Source organism: Varanus komodoensis, unplaced genomic scaffold (assembly GCF_004798865.1).
Source record: "Varanus komodoensis strain SLA01 unplaced genomic scaffold, ASM479886v1 scaffold15, whole genome shotgun sequence".
NCBI classification, from domain to species: Eukaryota; Metazoa; Chordata; class Lepidosauria; order Squamata; family Varanidae; genus Varanus; species Varanus komodoensis.
In genome coordinates, this window is record NW_025335440.1 from 10,681,690 (window position 1) to 10,693,795 (window position 12,106).

The window sequence follows — 12,106 nt, forward strand, 5'->3', positions numbered from 1 at the left end:
TGGCAAATTCTTCCGATCTAAAACTTCCTAAATGTTCATTCATTTAGATAGATAACTGCCAGAGAAGTGAGGGTGCAACTCCTGACAAAGGACACCCTGACAAAGGACACCCAATCTGCATCAGTTGATCTTTCTATCTTTCACAACGTTGTAAAATAATTTGCCTGCCACTAGCTGTGTGAGGGGGCCTTACTGAAAGATGCTCCAGTAGAAGTCAAAACCACCACCAAAAGAAAAAGCAGCAAGCTCATTCATAGCTGCCTTATGCAGAATCGAACCCCTGACCAGCAGCAGCTCTTTAGAGTTTCAGAAGGCACTTCTACCTGCCCTGCCTGGAGATGTCCAGGGAGGAACAGGAGATGCTTTGTACACAGAGCACCACCAATTTCCTCCCTCGTTATCACCACATTCCACTTGCTATCCTTGCTTCTTTGCCCTTTGCTGGCTCTCCTGTCGCTACTTTTTGCACTGGAAGCTCCTTGGGGCATAGCGCTGTCTTTTGCTACTTCAGCTATTCTGTACAATGCCAAAATCAGAGAAACAGGAATAAGAAATAATGTTCATATTTTCTGCTCAAGCTTCAGTTCCTTCACCTGACCAACAAGAGTGTGTGTGTGTATTCATTAATTTAAAACCTCAGCCTGAATTCTTACATACAAAACTATCTCATGCATGTAATCCACTTTTATTGCTCATTAGAGGTGTTAAAAATGAATTAAACTGAGTTTGTTATATCCTTAGGCTAGGCTTCATACTACAGCCTTCTCCTTGTTGTATGTCATTCAGGAAACCACCCATGTGCAAAAGAACATTTCCACAGGTCCCTGTTCCAAAGCCAAATGCTGGTCAACACTAAGTATCAGCCGCCATTATGGAGAGAGAAATGTGGTCAAGTAAGTTCTGACATCCCACAGTTTCTACACAACCATTTTATAACACTTTTATTTCCCTAAACGCTTCAAGGCCATGTCTGCTCTCCAGTCTGAATGACAAAGGGAACTTCCTGGCTACCCATGCTCTCATCCAGACTCACCTCTGCTTCTTCGATTTATTTACATTTTTAACTGACTCAGAGCTTGACCCTAAGCATGTTTAGAAGTTAATTCTACAGCTCCCAGCATTTCCCAGCCAACATGGCTGGCTGGCTGTAGGATCCTGAAAGCTAGGACTTGTTTCTGTCTTAAACAGTGTTAGGGTTACACCCGGATGAACCCTAAGAAGGCTTTGAAAACCCTCTGAGGTGGGAGACAGTGTTCCAATCATGGAAAGGGCAGGAGGAGATTTGGTCCCTGATCCTATCTCCCGCCAACCAGAAAGGTCGGGAAAGCAAATTTAGCAGGAAGAAGAGGAAACAGAGCAATTCTGTGGGTGAAAAGACAGCAGAGAAACCAGGCGCACCTGTTGTGAGCCAAGGCTCCTCCTCTGAGCAGTCACCAGCCACAGACTGGTGCTTCCAAGAACCATCGCCCAGAACAGGTCTCTGGGCATGCACAGAGTTTATTGAACTCAGTGCAGTGTTCATCTCCAGAAACTCTCCTTATGAACATGCCCAGGTCCTGTCCCCATGGGAGGGGCTCTTCGGAGGCAAGCAGGCCTCCTCTTGCGTGCTGCTCATTCCTCTCACTGTGGGGCCAAGGGAAGGGAGGCTGGCCTGCGTCTGAAAATTCCTCATCCTCAGAGGCCCCTCCACTGGCTGTACATCTTGACCATTCCCAGGAACTCCTCCTGAATTTCGGGATCTTGCCCTAACCCACCCTCCCCATTTCACTGAAACATGTTTCACTTTCTGATTCCAAATCTTTGTCTGGAATGCAGCCGGCCGTCTGTGGGAACCATTGCCCAAGATCGCCTTCCATCTTACTCCCAACGGGGCCACATCCTTCTTGCCTTCTTAGCACCAAGGCGGGGCTCTTCCATCCCGTCCACAGGATTATACCCTTGCAGTATTTGTACAGACCCCCAAAATACTAATCACGATATAAAGGCCTAGAAAAACACACCAAGGGAGTTTTTTAGTGACTTTAGCCAAAGACAAAAAAAGAGTCATAAAAAGCCAGCTGAAAAAACAACTGTTCCCTTTCCCCATTTTCCAGCTCAATGTTCTCCTCCCCATTTATTCTGGCAACAACAACCCTATGAGGTAGGTTAGGCTGACACTCGCTCAAAGTCTCCCAGTGAGCTTCACAGCTGAGTGGGGACTAGAACCCAGACCCCCTGAGACCCAGTCCGGCGCTCTTGACTGGACTCTTGCGCACTGGCGCTCCCACATGCGCAACTCGCCGAGACAATTTTCACTTACAGATAAATGTGGCTGTAGCAATTGCAACCGGGATGATGCCAAGGTTGCTGCTAGTGCCACATGGCCCTCTGCCTCTCGTGCAAACAGGCCCGTTCCCAAGAGTTGCTTCCTGCGTGTGTGTGTGTGCATGCGCACATGTATGCACACGTGTGCATGTGCACCTCTATGTAGGTGTTTTGGAGGTATAGACATATGTCCTTTTCGAGGCACAAAGAGACACCGCTGCTAGCAACAATTTAAATGCATTTGAAAACGGTGCCCCATCGCCAACACTTTATTGTTGAGTGCCACTTTAAAAAAACGAAAAAGAGAATGAGTCAGGCCTGATAGCTGGTGATGAGCTGCTGGAACTCAGTGAGAACAAAGAGAACCCAGAGCAAAGAATGGCAAGAAAGAAGCTGGCAAACCAGGGCTACATTTTAGCACTGATAGTCTTTGAGAACAGCAAGTCCCTGCAGACCAAAAAGAAAGAAAAAAAGAAAAGCCATTGATTTAATCTGTATGCAATTACAGACTGGCCCCCATTGCAGGGTTCTTCACCTCATCTGCGGAGGAACAGCATCAGTTACGACACAGGTAGCCATAACTCTTCCGTGGTGTATACAAAGAAGGTGACGGGAAAAGCTCTCGACAGCTTGCGGCTCACGCTGAAGCACAGCTCCGAAAAATGTGAAACGGAGGCCAGAAGCAGCTCCCGAGCCAAGAATCAGTTTGGCTCTCCAGCTGCAACAAGTTCACTCCCCTGCAAAACTTCCAAGCTGCTGCTTTGGCATCTCAGGAGTTGAAATTCTGTGCCCCCAGGCAAAATTTAGTCCACAGCACTGAGGATCCCCCCACCTCAGCAAAGCATGTCATGGGGCAATTTTCTGTGAGCCCAGATAAAGCCTCAGGCTTGTCCATTCCTCTCACACAACCAGAAGGAGGCCTTAACCATGATTCCTAGCTTGTTATAAAGTACACACTAGTGACCTCTTTTGAACAAACTAGAGTTTGTTTTAAAGAGGATTCCTGGTTCATAGATTAGCAATAAACCTCAGCCTTACAGTCACTTAATCTTGGCACTTCAAAGGCACCCCCGAATTTTAAAGCATAATAGCAGTCCTGAAAAAGTGCGAATACAGGGTAAATGCACGTGGATTCGTTCTTGTGAAGGCTGTCAACCTTTGCCTGGGCTATACCATGTCATGAGTAAGACGAGACTCGAGACTGAATATTGCCATGGAGGTACCTTCCCCTAAGAAGTTCACAGAGACAGACAATGCCAAGGGAGACCGGGGCCCTCCAGAGAAACAACAGCAGGTCCATCGACCAGGAAGATGGGAGATCCATCCATGAGGTGGAGGAAGAGTGACCACGTAGCCCCTGAACAGAGAAAGGCCATAGGACTACCGTGAAGTTCTCCAGAGCAAGGCTCTCCTCCAAAGCAGGACGTTGCCAGAGGACCTCCAGCTGAGCCCTGGCAGTATCTGCCTATATGACCCTTCAGTCTAAGCTAGCCGCTACTGGAACGACGGTTTTGCCAGTTCCAGCCTTCTGATCCCGCTGGCTGAACCTCCATGCTACTGACACTTGGCCTCCTGCCTGGCTCTGCTTCTTGGACTATGTATAATATTTGACTCACTCTTTTGTGTCTGAGGCTGGCTGCACCTCCCACCTCCCTTCTGAAGACAACCTACTTGTGTGGTGATACTGGGCATTGGGCACTGCCTGTAATTTGATCATTCCTGATCCCATACTGGCCAAAAACCTTTGTGTTTGACCATCTGCCCGATTTATTGCCCCAAAATTTCCCCCAATAATGAGTCTGATTCAGTCAGAGCAGGACAAAGATGAACCTCCTTCTATTCCATTTAGGATACAATCCTACACATGTTTAGATGAGGGAAACACCTACAACTTCCATGACTAGCATGGCCGGCTGAAAAATCACACCTTTCCACTAAAAAGAGTGCAAAAGAGTGGCTAGCAATAAAACACACTTACTTAAAAATGTATCAGATAAGAACACATGAATAACAAGAAACAAGAGTACCCACCGGATGAAAACCTACTTCGGCATCGCATCAGCTTCAACAGTGGAAGGACAGGAGACAAAGCCAAGCCTGGCTGCCCCACACCGAATGTGCCACAACAGCCCACAAGGGCCGCAACTAAGGTGCATGTCACCTTGTTCAAATCGAGCTCCTCCATGAGCACGCCTGGCAACTTAACTGAGGAGAACTGCACCTGGCCTCTGCCAAAAGGGACATCCAGGGTCAGCACTGGACCCAGGAACAGCCCCAAGCTGCGAACCCGAGTATTCAAGGGAAGCATCCAATACCCCATCCCACTCAGGTCTGTTCTTCCTTCCAATTGGTCAAGAGCACTTCCATGTTCTCTGGATTAAACTTCAATTTGTTGTCCACCATTTAGTCCACTGCTGACGTCCGACACTGATTTGGAACTCTGATTGCATCTCACACTTAGATGGAAAGCAGAAAAAAATAGTTCACTCTCAGTATGCTGGTAACACGCAATCCCCAAACTCCATTAAAGGTTATTGCCTTGCCTATATTCCAGACTAATTCATGGGTTATGTAAGGAACCTCTGTTGTAAACTTACTGATGCTCTACAAACAAAACCAAGATTACAAAGTCCCTATACACATATATTACTATTAAAATGCAAATTTAAAAGACTGTGAATTATGTAATGAAGTCAGATGTGGCCTTTCATTAAAAGTGTGTTAGTCTCTGAAGTCTCATAGATGCTGTCCAAAGAACTGTTATTTCAGAGAGAGAGAGACTAACAGAGTAATGAAAGCAGGATGTCAAAAGGCAAAACAGTTACCAGCGATCTCACAGTCTCTACATGCTGAAATTGGGCATGTTACAACCTCAACGGCACTCTGACCAGCTCAGCAATACCCTTGCCAAATGTTGCTTAATAGTTACCCAGATGGGAACAAGGTGGATAACCCTAGCAGATGTTTTCCAAATCCTATTAAAATGCACACACGCTGCTCCCAAATAGGAAATTCAGAAAGATTCCTAATTGGAGGTCATATTGTCCTGGCTATAAAAACCACATTTTACAAAGCTACACCTACAACATGAAAAACAGTCTTTACAAACCAGAAAGGAATCTTCCATTCTGACCTGCATTTCACAGGCACCTATTTATACTTAAAGGATCTGGCTCTCTGCAACCTGAGCTAACATGTGTTGCTTCTTTAGGGCTCCAGCCACCTTTGGGAGAGAATAGGGCAGGGAAGAATGACTAAGGGGAAGAAGAGACTGTATAAAGTTGAAAACAATATGCTAAAGAAAAAGTGGCTCCCAGCTTGTTCAATGAAGGTAGATTTGGTAGATGTTGGAATACACTGGTCTAGAGCAGGAGTGAGAAGAGGATTTCTAGATGCTTTGGACTTCAATTTCCAGGATCCCTGACCACTGGCTATGCCACAGGGGACCTAAAGACAAACACAAGAAAACAAAACCTGGCAATCCACCTTCCGTCCGCTCCCAGGCTAGTGACTTAATTATTTAAAGGAAACCACCCAAAAGTATGCAGAAAGCAGTGCCCCATTGAATGAATGGGGACTGAGAAAGAGGGTGGGGGAACTGTGGCCAAGTCCTAGCTCCCCCATATCCCTCTCTGCCTAAGCTCTTTCGTACTGCAAAAGCCTCCCCATTGGTTAGGAGAAGGGGTTTGACCAGTGCCACAAAGCTTCTCGTTTCCCCAGCTTTCCCACAGGTTACAACAGGACAATGCAAACTCTTCTTAGCGTGATGCTCCTGGTCCCACCCGACAAGGCCATCACAGACAATCAATATCTACTAGTCATGGTGGCTATATATTCCACCCCGTGTCAGGATCAGTTCCTGGGGAACACAAAGGGAAGGGCGCTGTTGCACTCGGTCGTGGACTTCCATAGGCACGCAGCTATTCACTGTGGGAACAGAAATCTGGATGAGACAGGCCTTCAGTCTGATCCACATGGCTCTTACTTCCTTACTCCTTCAGACAACCCTGTGACACCTGCTGCCAAGCAGTCAAGGGCTGAAAAGGTCAACAAATATGGGAGAGGGGACCTGTCTGAACCTGTCTGGAGCCTCTTCCCAAAACCTCCGCCGTGTAGCTGCAATCTTCAGTCAAGCACCAAGTTCTGCAACCGTGTGTCAAAATGACTGGGTGCCCAGTGATGCCATGTGGCCAATCAAGAATGGAACCACAAGAGTCCCTTTCCTCCTTTTTTTGCACCACATCCCGAACATTTGTGTTATAAAGACATCTAATCTACACTGAATGGTTGTTTACACTCTTGGCACGGAAAGAATCATCCTGGTTGCATGCCCAAAGTGGTAGGTACCCCTTGACGTGAAGTCCAGTCATGCCTGACTCTAGGGGGTGGTGCTCATCTCCGTTTCCTAGCCGAGGGACCCAGCGTTTGTCTGCAGACGGTCTCCGTGCTCCTGTGGCCGGCATGACTAAACACCGAAGTGCACGGGACGCTGTTACCTGCCCACCAAAGTGGTACCTTTTCATCTACTTGCATTTGCATGCTTTCGAACTGCAAGGTTGGCAGGAGCTGGGACGGAGCAACGGGAACTCGCCCCGTTGTGCAGATTCGAACCGGCGACCTTTCGATCAACCAGCCCAGCAGCACAGTGGTTTAAACCACTGTGCCACCTGCAGTCCCAAAGTGGTAGAGATAGGCCAAAAACGGAGTTAGCAATGCACCAAGGAAAAATGGCCTACAATTCCCAGCATTCCCCGGTCAGCACAACTGGTATTAAATTGCAGGCCTTAAGAGGCATATGAACATATGCACAGAGGTCTCTCCCTCCTGAAGGCAGAGAAAAGATCACTGCCACAGCGCACGAAATGCAGGCAAGGGGCTGATATATTGTGCAAACCTGAAATAATGTAATCCCTCTCAATTTAAAGAAATCACTATCAAATCTTTCCACTGGAAGCCACTATGGTTTCCACTATCATCAGTGATGAGTTCTGAAATACTTCCAATTCGACACCCTCAAAGGGTGATAAAACAGAATCGTTATCTATGGTTTGATGCTTCCCAAATGTCAAGAGCACAGTGACAACTACTCTAGCATTACACTCCATGGTATTGTTCCAGGCTGGCTCCATGAAAGCGATAAGAAGCCACTGTCACGCTGGTTCCCAAAACAAGACGACAATATAAACAAGACTGCATTGCCACTGAACCAGCTTCTATTGACATGGAACATGCAGCCAGCTTTTAATTACAGAGAGGATTTTCCCATAAAAAGTGGAGAGGTTGTGACATTTCAGACTGGCTGGGCTGGTATCTGGAGGCACCGTAAAGGCAGAGTTAGGCAAATGGAAGGCTGTTCACTGAGAAAAGAGCCAGAGAAAGGCAAAGCAAGCAAGCACCGCATGGAAGGTGGCTGCACAGGAGGCAGAAAGTGAGAAGCAGGTAATTACTTAACTAGTGCAGCGGCTGCGCAGAGCCAAGTCGCTCCAGCAGTGGAACACACCAGAGGCTGTGGACTCAGAGCATGGGTGCAGAACCTCAGCGCTGGGGACCAGGGAGCCTTCCCTTGACCCCCTTCTCATTCCCCAACCAGACGCCATTTGCTGACCTCCTGGCTTTTGTGCAGCCTTTTCCCACATCCTAAAAGTTACTGGAAGTAAGAGCTCTGAGCACAAACATGCTTGCATTGGGGGGATTAGACTCCACCACTTTTGCCTTCAAGTGAATTAAACCACCCCTGGAATGTAGGCTGCTGAGAGTTTTTCAGAAGTGAAATTCAGCCATTGGGCTGAAACAAGCTCAGCCCACCCGATCTGGAGACTCAGAGCAAGTTCAGCCCACCCAATCTGGAGACTCAGAGCAAGTTCAGCCCACCCGATCTGGAGACTCAGCTGCATAAGCACAATGATCACCGTGCCAGCAGCTCCCTCCTCCGGCAAGCCTCCACAGCTCAGCGGTCCCCAGTTTAAGGCCCCGCACAAGGGCACGGCATAAGGTGCCCTTCCAGCTCTCAGCTGACTGGAGGGTTAAATGCCTTGCATATCCCAGTCAGCATCATACCCTCTGTCACTCCGTATTTCTGGTCCACAGGCCTGCCACGTGCATCCCGGGCTCTGTACTACGATGTCCCCGACGCATCGAAACGTGGCACCTACGCTGTCACTTCTTTCACTATGTGCCACAACCCCAGGGGGGACGATACCTGACAGAACGCTTCTCCCGACCTCTATCTACCTGGACACGACGATCAGGTTCTGGGACCCTTCTGCACTGCCTCCTCAGAGGAGGGCTCAGATGGTGGCAACGAGATGAGCCTTTTCAGCAGTGGGCCCCAGGTATGAAACAAGTTCCCCACTGAGGCCCACCAGGAGCCAACCTGATTGTCTTTTTGGCGCCAGGTAAAGACCGCCCTCTACTATAGGGCATTTCATGAGTTACGGGCCTGCTACATGTTCTTGTGGTTGTTAGTCACGAAGTTGTGTCCGACCCATCGTGAACCCATGGACAACACTCCTCCAGGCCTTCCTGTCCTCCACCATCCCACGGAGTCCACTCAAGCTCACACCAAATGCTTCAGTGACTCCATCCAGCCACCTCACCCTCTGCCATCCCCTCCTTCTTTTGCCATCTATTGTTCCCAGCATTAGGCTCTTCTCCAGGGAGTCCTTCCTTCTCATTAGGTGGCCAAAGTGTTTGAGTTTCATCTTCAGCATCTGGCCTTCTAAAGAGTAGTCAGGGTTGATCTCCTCTAGGACTGACCGGTTTGATCGCCTTGCTGTCCAAGGGACTCGCAGGAGTCTCCTCCAGCACCACCATTCAAAGGCCTCAATTCTTCAGTGCTCAGCTTGTTAGAGAAGGTTTAACAGGGCCTTTTTAACACATACTTTTGTTTTTCTATTTTTATTGGTTTTAAATTATGTATAGCTAACTTTTACGCTGTTTTAATATGTTTTAATTGGTATATTTTATATTGTTTTTAAATATGCTGCTGTGAACCACCCAGAGAGCTTTGGCTGCTGGGTGTCACAGAAATCAATTAATTAATCAAATTGTGTGGGCATGGCCATGGGGTGCATCAATTTGGATATTTGGCAGACAATTAGGTTCTTGAAGATCTAAGTCTCCATTGATTAAATAAAAAAGAAAAATGAGCACCTGGGTCTTATGACTGCTAAGACAGACTTGAAAATATATCAGAAGCATCCCCTGGGAAACTGAGAGGTGAAGTGAGCTCAGTTTTTTAGCCAAAATTCTGAGCTCAATGGCCTGTGCTGCTTTGTAACTATTCCTGTGAATGAACAGGACAAAAAAGCAAAGGGAACAAATTGGAACTAATATTCATAAGGTTTGTATGCTACTTCTTAGTACTAGGCTTGGGTTACCCAGGTGGAGAACTTTTTAGACAGCTCACGCAACAGTTGGATCCAAGAGAATGTTTACAAAACTCAAGAGCAGGAAGCTTTATGCCACAGTCCCCATGTCAGTCCCCTCTAAAACTAGGACTGAAACCAGTAAACAGAGACTCATTTTTTTAAGGGGATACAGAAAAAAGCGACAATTAGTTTTTTGCAAAATTGGAAATGCAATGGGAAGTATTACATGGAAATTGTTCACTTTACCTCCACAAATCAAAGGGTGGAAACAGAGAGAGCAAAGCATGGCTTCCTTCACACCTTTTGTTGTTGATCTAACTTGCACCATGTTCCCCCCTCCTCCCCGGGTCAACAACCTGAAACAGGATATAGGGCATTTACTAGGGGATTTTCCTTGAAATCTGATTATGACCAGGTAGAACAATAGGAATGCAAAAACTAAAACAAACCAACTATAATTCTTACATTGGGATTAGAAACCAGGGGTAAATTTGTCAGCCAGTTCAACAGGAGACCTTGCATTGGTAAATATTACACACCACAGCACAATTCATTCAACTAAACGCCGAACACTGCCATCATATGGGATCTATCGCCCTCTCCTGGACTGAAAGAATCACCTGCAAACTGAATATACGACAGCGTGACCACACTGGGATTGCTTTCCCATTACAACGCTTAATGATATTTAGCATTTACATAACATCATCCTACACATATCTGCTTCAAAGCAAAAGATACAAATTTCAGTGAGGCTTCCATAAGCCCTTCTTATGAATGGGAGAAACTCTCACTGAATCTGTCCAACCAGCCTAGCCAGCTGCTTCCAGGGAAACTGCAAGCAATAAAATGGAAAGGGGAATGAACTAACAGCCCCCTTCACTTGTTTGTCCTGAGCACCTGCCATTCAGGTGTGCTTCATGTGCAAAGCCATCCTAAATCTGGTCCAGCAAAAGCTGCCACTGGGAACAAAGACAGAGGGTTGTTCTTTTGATATGTACCTACCCAGACCCTGAAGTCAACTTTGGGGGTCTTTCTCCAGGAGCCCCTTTCAAAGAAAGTGGGGCAGGTGGCTACCTGGAGGTGGGCCTTTTTGGTTGTGGCACCCCAGCTTTGTAACAAGCTCCCCAAATAGGTGCTCCCGGCACCTACTTTGTATCCTTTTTGGCACCTAGTGAAGTCCTTTTCATTTTGCCAGCATTTTAACAGTTTGACTTTTCAACTCTGTTTTTATATATTGCATTTTATTCCGCACTGCTGCTATGCTTCTATGCTGATTCAGTTGCAATTGCTATTATGGTTTTGCTGTTTTAAGTTACTTTTTGTGTCTCTGTGTGTCTTTTTAAACTATTCTTCCACTTTAACTTTTGTTAACCATCCAGAGATCCTTGGCTATGGGCAGTATAAAAATGAAATGCTCACTTTATTTTGCTACAATACTCAGATTAAAAAGGGGTGCTGATGACTGAATTGAAGATGAAGCTACAAAAAGAGCTACAAAAATTTAGGAGCATATCAAAAGAACCAATTTTGCTTTTGAACATTCTCTCTGATCCCACAACAGAGATTTGCTCATTGCATTGTTACTGCTTTACAATGCTAGACTTCATGATAACAAAACACAACCATTCATATATTTTTATAAAGGCAAATATTTCATCCTGATGGCAGGAGCCACAGGCTCTGTGCTGACTTCTTGGTACATTTTGAAGAAGGCAAACTCAGAATTGGCCAGTTTCCAAACTGGACAGAAGGACTGAAAATTCTTTCTGATACGGTAGATACCTTGATGGTTACACTTTCGGATGTAATAACCTTGATGGTTTTTTACCTGGGCATGATTTCAAAGTATCGAACAATGTCATAAAAATTGCAGACCACAGGCTTTATGACAAAGAAACACAAATATGACCTGAACCTCTAATTCCAGAATTCCAATACTACTTGAAATGTGTTCCTTCCCCCAGAAGTGTAGATATTAGAAGCAACATTATAGTAAAGATCACTTCCACTCAAAGCCACCTACAAAGTAGCTTTCTGATTTCAGGAAGCCACCTTGGAATGATTGCTGATGCAAAAGGCAAGCACCAACAAGTAAAACTGAGATGTCCAGGGGAAGGCATGAATCAGATCTTCCCCCAGCTGTCCCAGCCGCTGCCCTGATGTTATGCTCTCCTTGACCCATTCAATTCAGCTCCAAAGTGTTACGTTATGACCAAGAGAACGCCACTTCTCTGGCCACAGAACTGCACTTTTTTTTGCATTTTGTTTTTTGCATTTTGTTTTTTGCATTTTGTTTAAATGCAAAAAAGGTCCTACAATTTCCAACATTCCCTAGAAAGAATGCTGGGGTGATGCTGGGAACAGCTGGACTTTTTTCTGCCTCAGCATGCACAGAATTACATCCAAAATGACATTTATCAACCTTTTTT

The 12,106-nt window shown here is 46.2% G+C and overlaps 1 protein-coding gene across 2 annotated transcripts in view; it reads right to left on the reverse strand.

Annotated features, from left to right (window-relative positions):
- Positions 1 to 12,106, reverse strand: part of XYLB (xylulokinase) — a 99,793-nt gene that overhangs the window by 49,618 nt on the left and 38,069 nt on the right. The window lies entirely within an intron of this gene.